General features: G+C 46.5%; 1 protein-coding gene across 2 annotated transcripts in view; it reads left to right on the forward strand.

Annotated features, from left to right (window-relative positions):
* HSD11B2 (hydroxysteroid 11-beta dehydrogenase 2) overlaps window positions 1-14,406 on the forward strand; it is a 426,908-nt gene that overhangs the window by 254,394 nt on the left and 158,108 nt on the right. The gene's annotated exons all lie outside the window — the stretch shown is intronic.

Below are 14,406 nucleotides of genomic sequence, written 5' to 3' on the forward strand. Positions count from 1 at the left end.
GTGGAAATGGAGAAAAAAATAAAGGGGGATGCCACAAGTTCTGGGATGGGGGTGGAGTTTGGAGGGGGCGGAGTTCCAAGGGGACAGAGCCTGTTGTTGAACTACGCTCAAAGGCAATGTTCAAAATAATAGTTTAAAAATGGTGCGATATCTGTCCTGCTGCTTCTTTCCAAACTCCACACTGTACATCAATTCTGATTTTAAATCGCTTCCATGGGAGTACTGCACCCAAAATATTGTTGGTAATACAGTGATTTGTATTACTTTAAGGGACCTGTAAACGGCTCTACAGTAGAAGGATAGGAGGGTAGCTCAGCAGGTTGAATGACCATTGCTGAGAGGTTATATATTAAAAACTGGTTGCCAATCGTATGACTTTTTGCAATTCCTTACAGAAAACAAGTGCTATAAAATGTGTTTGGCCAGGGCATGGGTTGGGATGGTTGCTTTTGTATATTCATCGCGGGAGTATTTCTGCCCCTGCAGTGAAAATCAAATGTTGGCACCCATGAACCCACAGTTTAATTTCCTAATAACTGCAATCAGCAGAACAGACGCATTTATTTGTGATTAAGCAGTTTGACAAGCATATCATTGTACCCCCTCCTTCAGCACTGTTCCCTTTCATAAACAACAGACTAACAGTTGACTCCCCAACACAGGTGCCCTAATTTCCCAGCCTTGCTGGCCTTTCAGAGTAGAAAGACTGGCATGTGAATGCCCAGCCCTTCTGGCCCCTCACAGATGGGACCAGTGGGAGCACTCGCCTCCTCGGATCCCCTCTCCCAGCAAAGAGGGAGCTGATTCTGGGCTCAGAGCTGCAGGTGAGCATCAAAGGGTATTTTGCCTCCAGCTCATTGTCATGCAAACTGAAGTATTGGACCGATGCTTAATTTTGCATGATAGTAACCTGGGTTGGAGGCAAAAAGCCCATTATTTACTTTTGGTGAAGAGGAACGCGCCTGGCCACACACAATACAAGAGCAGCAGGGAACTCAGTTGGTTGGTGTGTGCGTGTTTGTTCCTGTCAATTGAGTCCACTGTTGTTCTTGTATTGTGTGTGGCCCAGCGATGAGCAATTCTTTGTCAAGCGTGGCAAAACTTTTCTCCCTGTCGTACTGTTCACTAATTGACAGTCAATTAGTGAACCAAGGGACATTCAGAAAAGGTTTTTCAGTGCGCCCTAGCCCCTCCCCCGGGGGATGGTGGCGTACCGAAAAATCTCTCACAGTGCGTTGTTTGCCAGGGGTGAGGCAGAGGGAAGCTGGATCCCGAGATCCGGCTAGAGATCTGATGCCGGATCTCAGATCCTGTGAGAGCCGGCCCATTGACCAGCACTGTGTCCTGCAAAGCATAACACTTATGCATGAGGGGACGTTGATATCTTTGATTTGGAGCGTACACGCATACTGAGGTTCTTTTTGCACTGAGTGAAGTGCAAAATGAAAGCATACAAGTATCTTTACGATTTCATTTTGCACACCAAACCCATGATTCTGCCTTTCCAGTGTGGTGCTGGCAGTGCCAGATTAAACACCCGTGGAGGCCTGTAATGTCAGGGCCCCAATCGCAAATTATCTCCTAATACGTTTTTCATTTTCTGGACTGCTTTGGTTCCTCTTTTCAGGCGATTTATTTTTTCCATCTTTTGGAAACAATTTGAGAAAGCTTGTAATTTTCCTTCAAGATCAAATCAATATTGTTCATCAGTTGTCACAGGGCCCCTAAAAGGAGTGGGCCCATAGCCGGGTGCCTACTTTGCCTAATGGGTAATCCGGCACTGGGTGGAGGGCAGCAAAGCAGACTTTGGATCTCCGCTTTTCCTTCCTACTCCGTCTAGGACGAGCACCTGGTTTTACGCCTGACTGACATTTTTATGCAGGCTTAAAACCAAAGGATTCCCCGGAAACCCGCCTTGCATATACATCTGGTTTACAGCAGGTGGATTCCATAGGAATCCATTATCAAACGCTGCCTGCAAACCCTAATATGCAGGTAGCATTTTATTTCTCAGAAAGCGGAGAGTTAAAGGGAAGAGTCAAGGCAAATTCGCCTTCATTTAATCTTCACGTTTGAACTCTGCTTTGTGAGTGTTGAAAACGTCATGCAGGGGATCAACATGTAAGTGCAGGCACTGGTGGTCGCCTGCATGCAATAAGCATATACTTTAAAATGACTCCCACAATCTCACTGAAAAACATGGACAAAAAGCCTCCTTTAATAGGGTGACCAGATCTCCCGGTTTTGGCGGAACTGTCCCGGAATTTGGTGCTCTGTCCCCCTTTCTCAAGATTATGTTCCCATTGGAAACTGCAGTGGTCCCAGTTTTTGGTAGTATGTCTTCATAGCTGGCAGGCAGCAATGCACAATCTCGCACAGAAGAAATGCTGCATTTTACAGCTTAAGGTACTGTTACTTTGTGATAAATCAATTATTGTATGTGTTTATTTCAACAGTAACAATTAAACCCCCTTCTCCTCCAACCACTACTGAAGTGCAGTGCCTTGAAAACCACTTTCAACAGTTAGTCCTACTTTTATGTCAGTTGCCCTGTCCCTTTTTTTACTTTTGAAATCTGGTTTCCCTACCTTTAAGCACAAACTACTGCTTTAAATAGAGACCCACAAACATGTGGGAATGTTGTCCTGTCACAAATTTGCTGATTCCACCTGCAAGATAGCTCAGTAATTCGAGCGCTTGCTGCTGCGATCTGTGCGTGACCTCCTTATCACAGTTTTGAATCCCGGCGCAGCTAACTCAGCCTTTCATCCTTCTGTGGATAAATGACTGCCAACTGCATTTGGGTGATAAATGTATGTAAATATGTTCTATGTACAGTGCTTTGGGATATATATAAAAAAAATCATTATCATTCTCTTGTGATCTAAAAACCTGGGTTCTAATCCGAGCTTCGCACTTAACCAAACACACCTTGTGATTCTGTGTAAATCACTTTATCGCGCGCGCGCAGTATGTCAAAGCCCGCTGTGTAACGTGAACTGTAGTATTGTCCCAGTCGCATGTTTGAGCCCTCTCTTAATCACGTCTTGGTTACTGTAATCTGTCTTGAACTGTATCTCACCCTCCATACTGCTCTGTGCACAGAAAAACACGGTGGCGATGCTGCTGCCACAATACGTGTTCTTTTTAAAGGTCCCCGCTTCTCATTGGAGCGAGTACTGTCCTAGATCAACCGAAAGAGCTAGCAGTCCTGGGCCATGACAATGCATACTGCTATAACCTGCCCCTGGCGACTGATACCCCCCTCAACGCATTTCCTGGTAGGAGAAGTGATTGTGTACGCGAGTCAGAAAAGGCGAGTGAGAATAGGTTTTGGAAGACGTGGTGGATGCCTACAATGGGAGACAGTCATTGGAGAGAGTCCTACGCTGTAAAGTGTCTGCCTTTTAGTTGTACTTTATCACAGGAGCTACAGGAGACTTTTCAAGGAGAAGGGCAGGGAGCCTCCAGAGGTGCAGGGTTGCATTTTGGGGCTGGGGCACTTCCGGGTCTTAATATGGATACACTTGTGGTTGAGGCAGGGGACTTGGTGCACTGGCTTTCAATCAATACCCAAATCGCTGCAGAGTTCAGTGTCGGCTGGCTGAGCTGCGACAGACTTCCGAAAAACATGGACGTGTACATTTCATGATTTGGTTGGCTGAGGCAGAGTCGGTGGGCACACCTGCGTCAGGAGCTGTTTACCACAGCCTCTTGGTGCTGGTCATAGTTGACTGACTAACCCACCATGAGTGGCATCATTTGGAAGAGAGGTGGTGAATTTGGTATTGACCTACGGCAGTTATATATTATAACTTCAAAGCACTGAAAACGTCAGGCAGGGTGAGTAGCACTCTTCACTCTTCCGAAATTAGCAAGGTCCGGACATCAAAGTTAAGAATAAAATATAGTCTTTATTTATGCCTTGCAAAGTGGCAAAAAGGTTAAAAAGCCATTACAGTGAGGCTCTCCCAAAGTGCAAAAAAATCTGTGCGCGTTAGGAACGTTAACGAGTTTCGCGGCTTGCCTCGCCGCTTGATCACAATATTATATTATAATTGGTTATTTATAGCGCGCAGAGGTTTCGAAGCGCATACCCGGGGATCGAACCTGTGTTGCTCTGCATCGTCTTGCCTCCAATGCGAGCGCATTGCCCCAGAGCTATCCTCCCGAGACATTGTTTATTCCTGATGACATTGCAGAACTCCTGGGCATCCATGATTAAATGGAAAGCAAGTGGGTATCTGGGGCACATGTAATGGATCTGTATCTTCGATTGGCAATGTGGGAGTGTCATAGGAGGATGTGGGTCGCGATGCTCTTCAGGATCCTTGTGGAACTCTGCACCGGGCTAGATGGAGGTTGGAGAAGAATGGTCATAATCTACACACACACACACAGTGTGATTGGCTAGACCGGAAGGAAACCACTGCTATGTGGAAAAAAGACCTGCTTTGAAGACGATACGAACCATCTGGGTATTTTCTTTCTAATTAGTGTTCAGTGGGCACAAGAGTGCACATTGAAAGCCGCTCCGGCCAATGTGCAACGAGACCTGGTTAGGCCATCACTGATAGGTTGGCAGTGCTTGCCAGCCCAGGATGGCGTGGATGCCACTTGCTTGCAAACTACTTTCGATCAGTCTTGCCCATCCAGGAAAGGTGGTTTGGGGATGAGGCAGGGTTTTGTGTGTCAACGGAGGACACTGCGGCATAGTTTCAGGTTCCGCAAGCTGTAGGAGGAGCTGAGATGTCCACTCGCCCCCCTTCCCCGCACCCCTTCCCCCATTGTGAATTTCACTGCGTCAGAGGTGTGCTCTATCTCACGCACCATGAATACATTGAGACATATGAACGGGACTCTGCATGCGTCAGCTTCAGGTGGGGTAAATACCCTAACAAACAAGGACCTCCTTCTGCCATAAAATATTGATTGGTTGCTTGAATTTTCTTTTTTTTTTAATTCACACATTTATCTCCAAGTGCCTTTTATAACAAAGTAATACACTATAAATTTTCATCTCAAGATATGAAATTCAGTGGACTGTGCAAAATGCAGTCCAAAATGTAACATTGCATGAAATGGTGCATATAATTGCACAAAATCACATACTACAAAGCATAAACTCAGGGGGTTTCACTAACTCGTATCCCCTAGTTACAATGGACGGTTCTTTATGCTCCTTTCTCCCCCTTTCTCTCCTTTTTTCAAAATGATAAATCGGCCACAGGAGGAGAGGCGGAAAGTCTTTGGTCACCTTGCGGCCTTCGGGAATCCATTAGCGCGTCCATAGCTCGGTTTCATTGCCTAGACACATATGGTTGAGGTACATCAGCAGCTCAAATTCTTAAACAAAATATTTTCTGCGAATTACAGGCTCCCAAAATAAAAATGATCATTTCAAAATTGTCCAAAAAACGACTAAAATTTTATCCCTGGGGAAAAAAAGCCATGCTTTAGAAGGCGAGAGAAGGAAGTCCTTTGTCATTTTGCAGCCTGTGTTGTGGCCAAACGCAGAAGATGCTTTGGAAGAAAATGTTTGCTATGGCTAAATGTACCACTGGTCTGAAGAGAGGGTCCCAGGAATGCCCCCCCACTTAACCCCATGAACATGACGGCCCAAAGAGTCAAGAACGCACAAAGCCACTCATTATTTGGACATCTCCCAGTAGTACCAGTGACTGACACGTACGCAGAGAGTTATTCCCTCAGACAGTTAAACCGACCTTATCCAGTGAATGTCTTTATGGATACATGTGCCTCAACAGTGGTCATAGACCCAAATGCCATGATGAATGACATTGACTAAATGCAGAGAAACCAATATGCTGACATCATTGGTGGCACCACGACGTAGCCACGTTAGTCAGGAAGTACACTCACAACCATACACAGTTTTCCACAAACACACACTCGTATACATGAAGAACATGCTTACACAGTCCTGTAGATAGAGGACAAATGCATATACATACAGTCAAAGCTTTTATTATTGTTCTCATTACTTAAATGTACAAACACTGAACATAAGGCAACAAAGAGATGCAGAGCAAGCTTGCCGATGCTTCAGTCAACTAGCGCTATGGAAATACCGGATCATATAAGGAGACTGGCAGCACCAAATATGACTAACCTATAGGCAATATAGCACTGTATAAGTGTACAGAAATCATAGTATTAGTGTAATGGAAAACACATAAGGCCTCAACCGCAGGACGAGAAACGAGAAGAAAAGCAGAAGCGGGCTGCACAAAGCGAGAAGGCCAGGGCTCGCAGCCAAGGTCGGAGACCAGCAGCACATTCCAAAATTAAGATGACAAGGAACCACCTGCAGAAAAAACAAATAAATCCTCATAATTGCAGACCAGAAGAGCTAATTTCTGTGGTCCTCAACCAGATGATGCGGCCGAGCTAGACAATGGGTTTTCACCCGCAGTGGGAAAACAGACAGTTCTGTAGAGGAGAAGCCAAGTGCCCCTACCAGAAGTCCCGCCCCCATCCTGCCTATATGTTGGCAGCCGGAAATTGTGACATGCGCAAGGCCAGTAATGGTACCTATACGACGAAGAGTCCTTGAAACAAGGTATCCAGTTTGAAATCCCTATATGTATCCACAGAGAAACAAGGACGTGCCGGAGGAAGTGTGAAAGTGAATGAAAGAGAAGACTGGTGATGTCACATGAAGCAGAAATGACGCACCCAGAAGAGATGTCAATGTAGAAAGAATATAGACCTTATAGAATTTGATAGCGAAGTAGTGAAGTAAGCAACATTTCAGGATCGAAATCAAGATTACACGTGCGTAGAAGCACTGAAGAAAATGCAAAACCATTTTACAAATGTACAGACGCAGTAACGCAAGTAGACAAAATAATCCTAAGGCTGGCTACGTAGTGAATAGACTGCAGGCTATGTGTGTCATGATGCCTACCCCCGGGCATCAGGACCAAGCCCATCAGCTCCGGGAGCAGGCATCCAGACACTTATTAAAACCCCAACGGCCCCCGCTGGGGGCTGTTTGGGTTCAGTCCTGGCGCCTTAGGCGCCAGGCTCATCATAGGAATCAGTCCTGGCAGGCTCATAGATTTTACTTACCTGATGCAGACCATGCTGCAAGTGAGTCCAAGCCAACGTGAGGCCTGGATGGGATTATTTTATTACAGGGACTATTTTTTACTCTGGCGTGGTTCTGGGGAACTTCTTACCTGAAACTACTTTGGAGGCTATTTAAACCACGCCCGAACAGCAGCACACGCTTTGCGTTATTCTGCATCCAGCAGCGTAACGCTCACCGTGCCTGCACCCAGCATCCAGTCTTCTGCCACAACCGCCACGAATCTGGAGCTCCTAAAAACAAGAGGAAAGAAAAGGACAAGGTTAGAAAATAAACTATTTTCGAATTCCTCACCTGATTCCGGACCCATCTCGCCTCCGGACCTGGAAAGAACATCATTTCAGTATGCGTTGCATCTCCAGCTGCAGCGCCTCGCCATACTCACTAGTCCTCACAGCATCTTCCGATTCGGCGCTGCCTCCATCATTTCTTCGCCAAACTCCGGCACCTGGGGGACAAAAGAAAACAACAAGGTGAGCCGAGAAAACCAACAAATATAATTCTTATCACCATAGACTTACCTGAATTACCACCGGAGGCATTCTTCAATAACTCCATATCTTCAAGTGCCGCACCTGCAAAGAGAGGGAAAACAACACGTTAAACACGTGCAACATTTATCAGACAGCGTCGGGTAATACAGACTCTTACCTGAGCGCCACCAGCTACCACGAGAGCATCTTCTCACAAACTCAGCTGTAAGACAAGGAAGGAAGGGGGGAACAAGAGTGAACATCGGACATATTGAACTACTTACTAGTCCTAGCCAGGAACCTCAGAGTCAATACTCTCCGGAACTCTCCCACGCCTTCAAACCAGTGAAGTAACTGGCATCAACGCGCCCCTGAAATCCATGCAGGATGGAGAGCTCATCTTTCAAGAGTATAAGGTGAGATTGCTGAAAGGGCACTTCGGAGTGATAAGTGGGGAGGACTGTGGGGGGTGCCATCGCTTGAATCCATGGGTGGCTAAAACCATCTCTCCATTTGCAGGAGAATACTTCTACGGGTCAAGCAGACAAGATTCGGAGGGCCAGTCCAGTCAGTCATCTCTGCTCTACGCATCACATTGGTGGAGAGACCGCAGCTGTCCGGGCCCGACCGACGCCCCTGTGGGAGCCAGGTGAGCGTAACAATGTGCCAATGTATGTATATATGTTGTGGAACATCCAGATTCTATATATACATAGAATCTGGATGTTCCACAATGCATTTTAGCAAACCTGGACACCGTCAATGAAAGGGCTGGAAGTGTGGAGAAGCAGAATAAGAATAGCTGACGGTGAAGGAAGATGCGAGAAGGCTTGCATGGCCCAGTGTCAAGAATCGGGCCACCGAGAGCCTGGTTATCTCTTGGACGATACATAAGTGAGAAGCGAGCTGAGCTCCTGTTTGAGGTGTAATGGAAAAACAAGTGCCAGGGTTTCTTCATTTAATAGTATTAAATACTACGAAGGAGCACAACACATGGTCTCTAGTCACATGGTGAGATGAAAATAGACTTTGGGGTGAGCTGCACCGAATCCAGAAGATAAGGCCATGCCTGCACTCCCTTTTATTCTCGGCCACAATGAGCCATTGCAAGGCCAAGTTCAAACAAAGTAATTGAATGGCAGACTGCAGGAGTGATGATGGATGTTGGGCTAATTAGGTGGGGAGGCATGACCAAGCCAACCCCACAGCACCTGTGCTACCAGCTTGCGTGCTGCTAGCGTGTGGAATATTCCAGAAGGGTACAAGCGTGCCGACCAATTGTAGAGGGCCACGTATTAAGGAGCCCTATACTTTGAGAAGTCAATAGTATATTAGCATTAGTCACAGAAGATGACTTGCACTTGAGATGGGCTTAGTTGTCCACCTGATCTCAGAGACACAATCACAACCCTATACCCCACAGAAAGTATAAGTAGACATTGGCCTTAAGCCCATCATATTCCCTAGTAGGTTTTCTTATTTTTGCCATGTAGTATGACATCACTCATGACGAGTTTTTACTATAAAGTGTTGTTTTTTATTAAATGTTTTCGAGAACTCATTGAGCGAGCTGTGCGGCGTCCATTGATGTCCGTTGTACTCCCTGTTTAAAAGACTTGTTATTAAAACAGATAATGTTTGCCAACTTCCTGAGTCGTCTGATTTATTGATGTATGAGCAAGATCTTCTTGCCTATCCATCTCAGATACTGTTACCTCATCTTAAAGGGCCCACATGCCACGCAGACTAGAAGTGAAACATGAACAAGTTAACAATGTTGCAGCGTGGAGAGTTCTCCCATAAGCAAAACGTGATGTTGGTACCAGATACATTGGGAACACAGTCATTTCATATCACCTTGAAGAGGTGCACAGAGGGCTGAGAACCGAACTGGGTCCCATGCCTGAGGAGACAAGTTTCAGCTAATCAGGGGACAGAAATCAAGGGGTGGATGGCAGGGGGCAAGGGCCAATGGTAATCCGGCGACCCTGCAATAATGTAATAGTTTCATGGGCAAGGGGCATGCCAGCCACCTGGCGTGGAAGGGCCAATAGAGTAAGGTGTATATGAGCAATCCATAGTGTCTACCACTCTTAGCACCCAATGAATACGGCAATACATTTTTAGGGGAGGGCCCAGCCCAGGCGCTGACGCCATCCTGCATCAAAATGGGGTGACATGTTTGTTGGAAGTGTGACTCTAGAGATATTCGAATGTCCTATATGATCCGCATTGGTTCTTGTAATAAACGGTTCTAACTACTTGCTCTTGGCTGAGTCCTCTGTTTATTCTGGGGAAGGGTTGTTGGGCCCTTGGGAGCTGAATGGGCGAGCTTGTAGTAACCCCCCAGACCTCTGGCATACTGTGTCCTCTCGAACAGGTCTTTTGAAACTGCATCCCCTCTAAATACACTCTGTGTTTGCCTATTTTTCATTAAGAGACGGGCTCCTAATTCCAGGCAACGGCCAAAAATAGGCCACTGTTCACTTTGCCACCATTCTAGACAACTGGATCAAAAGCAGATAAAGCATTGCAGCCCAGGGAGTACATTTTTCTTCTTTCCTCATATGCTAAGCCATGCGCTGCACTCTGAGACCTGTACCAAAACAAAACATTGGAAGTGCTGTAAGTTTTGCATTTCACCAATGTAGCCTTTGCACCGATTGTCCTTGCACATGTTCCACTGATTGTCCTTGCACATGTTCCACCTTCCCATGCTATTATCCACTAGAATATGGATGCCTCCAGCCAATGCAAATCTCACATGTGGGTGTTGGAAGAAATCCGCGATATAGATATTGTGTATAGATATCGTGCCATGGTGGAAGGTTACATAGATGGGGAGGGGGTAATTTTAAGGTCTTGAGTTACGTCCAAATCTAGGGTGATTCATTCACTCTTGTGCCCCGTTAGTGATTTAGATGGTTGAGGCAGAGACAAATGATGCCTCCAGGCCTTGCCACCAAATCTCCATATCTGCCTGGACTCTTTCTTACTCTGTTCGATGTGGAGAAAGACTCCATGTCTGCTGCCAAAGTTGCACTTGGAAAGCCCCATGAAGAACATGTGCCTTTTCCAGAATACTCTTTCAAATGGATTGTGTCCTCCCACGTATTCCTTATCTTTGATATTGCCATATTCAGCTTGCTGCTTCGGAAAAACATTTTCAGTAGAAGGTGCTCCGCGATGATGCCTGTCGAGTCAATGTCCCTCAGAGGCTTCCGTCTCGACAATGACATCATAACGAGTATAAGTAGTCACGCACAGCGTCCGTTGCTCAGTTCTGTTTTTCCACACTTCATGAGCTGTGGGAACGTAACACTCTGTTCTGTGAAGAAATCAAAGAACTTCGAATTTTACGTCTAAAATCCTTCAATCCTTCAATCGAGATGGCCTCTTCATCGGCTCCATCTACGCCCCAATCTGGTTTTAAAAAATGCCGAGATTGTGGGGCAAAGATGTCCTTGACAGACCCACCCAGGGTCTGTCTGTGGTGCCTTGGGGCAGAGCATCCATGTTCAGAATTTGAAGAGTGTTTGTCGATGACGGCGAAAGCCTTAAGAGAGTGCAGAGGGAAGTTGGAAAGAGGTAAGACCAATAAATCCATTACCCCTAATAAACGTACCTCAAACGAGTCGAGACCATCGTCTCCTTGATGTAAAAAACACTCCTGTTCGAGATCTTGGAGCAGATCACACCATTCATCTGCTTCGAGGCACAGTAAAAAAAGGTATCATAGCTCGCCTTCTACCTCATCCTCCAGTTCACCGGAGAGGGTTACATGTCCCATTTAAGCACAGCTCCCCAGCTCAGTGGGAGGATTTTCATAAAAGAATGCTAAAGGTGTTTGTGAACACGGCCTTGCCCCCCTCGGACACCAAGAGGCGATACCCAAGGAGAAAAACCTGGTAAACATAATAGTCGTGAGTCTTCCACCTCGGCAAAACAAACTCCTAGAGAGCGTGAAAAACCCTTGAGTCGAGATAAAGCCTCTGTGACGTCGACTCACATGTTGAGGCCAAAGACCGCACCATCAACGTTCACGGCGACTCTGTCGAAGGAGAGGGCATAGACGCCTAGAACGTCGACCCCCCCCCCCCCTCAATGCCATTCGGTTCAATACCCCCGACGACTTCATCGAAGACGTCAACGTAAAAGTCGATTCTATCAATTACCTCGAAGCCAATCACGAATCCATCGAGGCCAATGATGTCCACGTCGATGATTACTAGTATTTCTCCACCTGTAGTGACTGCTATGGCCCTTCTTCATTGGAAAAGAGCTACATACCTCTATGCCGCTCAGATTACTTTAAAACCTTATCCTCAATTTATGAGGATGGAGAGGATTCTGATGCAGAAAGACTGTTTGGTCTGGAGTGTGTGAGGCCTCCATACCTGAAGAAGTGAGATTGAAAGACCTGCAAGAGTCCTTACAGGAAGCAAGCAGGATTGATACTTCCCCAGAAGTTAGTTTCAATAATCCTGAACCAGGGGATCATGCAGACAGTAATTACAGGACACTTATGAATAGGGTGATGGAATATATGGGGTGGTCTAGGCCCACACCTGTATACGAGTAAGATGACCTCACCGACATACTTGATAAGGGACCACAAGAAGATCCTATCGTCCCCTTTCACAAGGCCTTACAAAAGAAGGTGTCTACAAACTGGGAAATGCCAAGGGTGATCCCCCACAGTCAGCAAAAGACTGACAGCAAAATATAGGGCATCAGCTGCAGATTCCCCTATACTTGTCAAAAAACCCAACCCAAGAAAGCTTAGTTGTTCAAGCTGCAACTTTGTTGGATAAACAGACTGCATACCATAGAATCCCACAGGATCGTAATGATAAAAAGTTTGATGCCATGGCCAAGAAAGTTTTCTCGGCATGCAGCATGGCCCTAAAGTCTGTTAATGCCACATGCACTGTGTCAAGATTTAGCCACACCTTCTGGGAGTGTGCTTCAGTGGCAGCTGACCGTCTCCCTGAAGGGGAGGAGAGAGACGGTTTCTTAAACATTATCAAGCATGGAACGGATGCTATGTGTGAGTTCCTCCAGACCGGTCTCGACTCTGTTGACAGTATCAGCAGAGCCATGGCGGCAAGTATGACAATTCGCAGATTTGTGTGGTTGCGGAAGTCTGGATTTGCTCCTGACATACAGTCCAGACTTCTGAATATGCCCTTTGACGGCACTCTATTTGGCAAGAAAGCTCATGACAGTTTGGAGAAGTTGGCGGCAGCCAAATCCCTTGGGGCTGCGATAAGACAAACTCCGAACCACCCCACAGGTGCGCCCTGGAGGGGTAGGTCCTTTCGCTATTATTCTGCATTCGGAAAAGGCAGAGGACAGCCAGCTCAAAGACGCCAGAAACTTTTCCCCCATGGTGGATGCGGTAAAGGTACTAAGTCTGCAAGAGGTGGTGCTGCTTTACCGCCAGCATCTGTGTCAGCTGCCCCAAAAGCTCTCTGAGGTCTTACATCACATAATATCAGTAGGAGGCAGGTTAACACATCTGACAGAATGGCAGGCTATTACTTCAGATGCTTGAGCATTGGAAACAATTGCCCAGGGTTACTGCCTGCCTTTCCTACGCATGCCTCAGTCATCCACCGAGGAGCAACTCTTTGATGTTTCAAGACCCGCTCCTTATGCAGGAGATTCTAGACCTGCTAGAGAAAGGTGCTATATAACTGGTAACTGCAGCAGAGAGGAACAAGGGTTGGTACTCCCCATATTTTCTAATTCCGAAAAAGGACGGAGGAATGAGACCTATCTTGGACTTGCGAGAATTGAAAAAGTTCCTCAGGAAAGACCAGTTCAAGATGGTTACACTTTCGCAAATCCTTCAGGCCCTCCAACTTCAGGATTGGTTGGTATCTCTGGACCTTCAGGGTGCTTACTTTCATGTGCCACCACATCTCAAGCACAGAAAGTACCCGAGGGTTGCCATTGGCAACTCTCAATATCAGTTTTGGGTTCTGCCATTTGGGCTGACATCCGCCCCAAGGGTTTTCACCAAGCTATTGGTGGTTGTGGCAGCGAGTCTCAGGAGAGTGGGAGATTCACGTGTACCCGTACCTAGACGATTGGTTGATAAGGGCGGGTTCCCCGTAACAAGCTCTGGATCATCTAAACTATGTTTGCCACTCCCTCCACAAGCTGGGCTTAGTCCCACATGATACCATCACAAAAACTCCAGTTTATTGGAGCAGTCCTAGACACAACCCTGGGGAAAGCCTTGCCACCAGAGGAGAAGGCTCAAAACATTCTTCAGATGGTGACGAAAATCCAAAATGCCCAATATCTTCCGGCCTTCGATTTTCTGAGGTTGCTCGGCCTGATGGCATCCTAACATCTTTTTGGGCCTCAGGCCCATCTGAGAATGAGATCTCTCCAAATTCCGAAGAGAGTCTCACTGGACCGTCAGTGGTGGGCCTGTTGGGGAAACATCTTAAAAGGAAAACATTTATGGCAACCATGGCCGGAGATAACAGTAGTGACGGATGCCTCACTCATGGGGTGGGGAACTAATACCAGCGATTTGACCATCAGCAGTCGTTGGTCTCCATCAGAGTCCAAACTACATATCAACCTTTTAGAACTGAGGGCAATCCGACTAGTGCTGAAGGCTTTCCTGCCATCTGTCAGAGGAAAGAATGTCCTGATAATGACAGACAACATGGTTGCCATGTACTACCTCAACAAGGTGTAGGGTCACTACCACTGTGAAGAGAGGCAATGCAGCTTTGGTTATGGCCAATACCAGAAAGAGTCTTTCTATCGGCAGTGCACCTAGCCGGAGAGAAGAAC

The sequence above is a fragment of the Ambystoma mexicanum genome, chromosome 1p (genome assembly GCF_040938575.1).
Source record: "Ambystoma mexicanum isolate Mex_15411 chromosome 1p, UKY_AmexF1_1, whole genome shotgun sequence".
NCBI lineage: Eukaryota > Metazoa > Chordata > Amphibia > Caudata > Ambystomatidae > Ambystoma > Ambystoma mexicanum.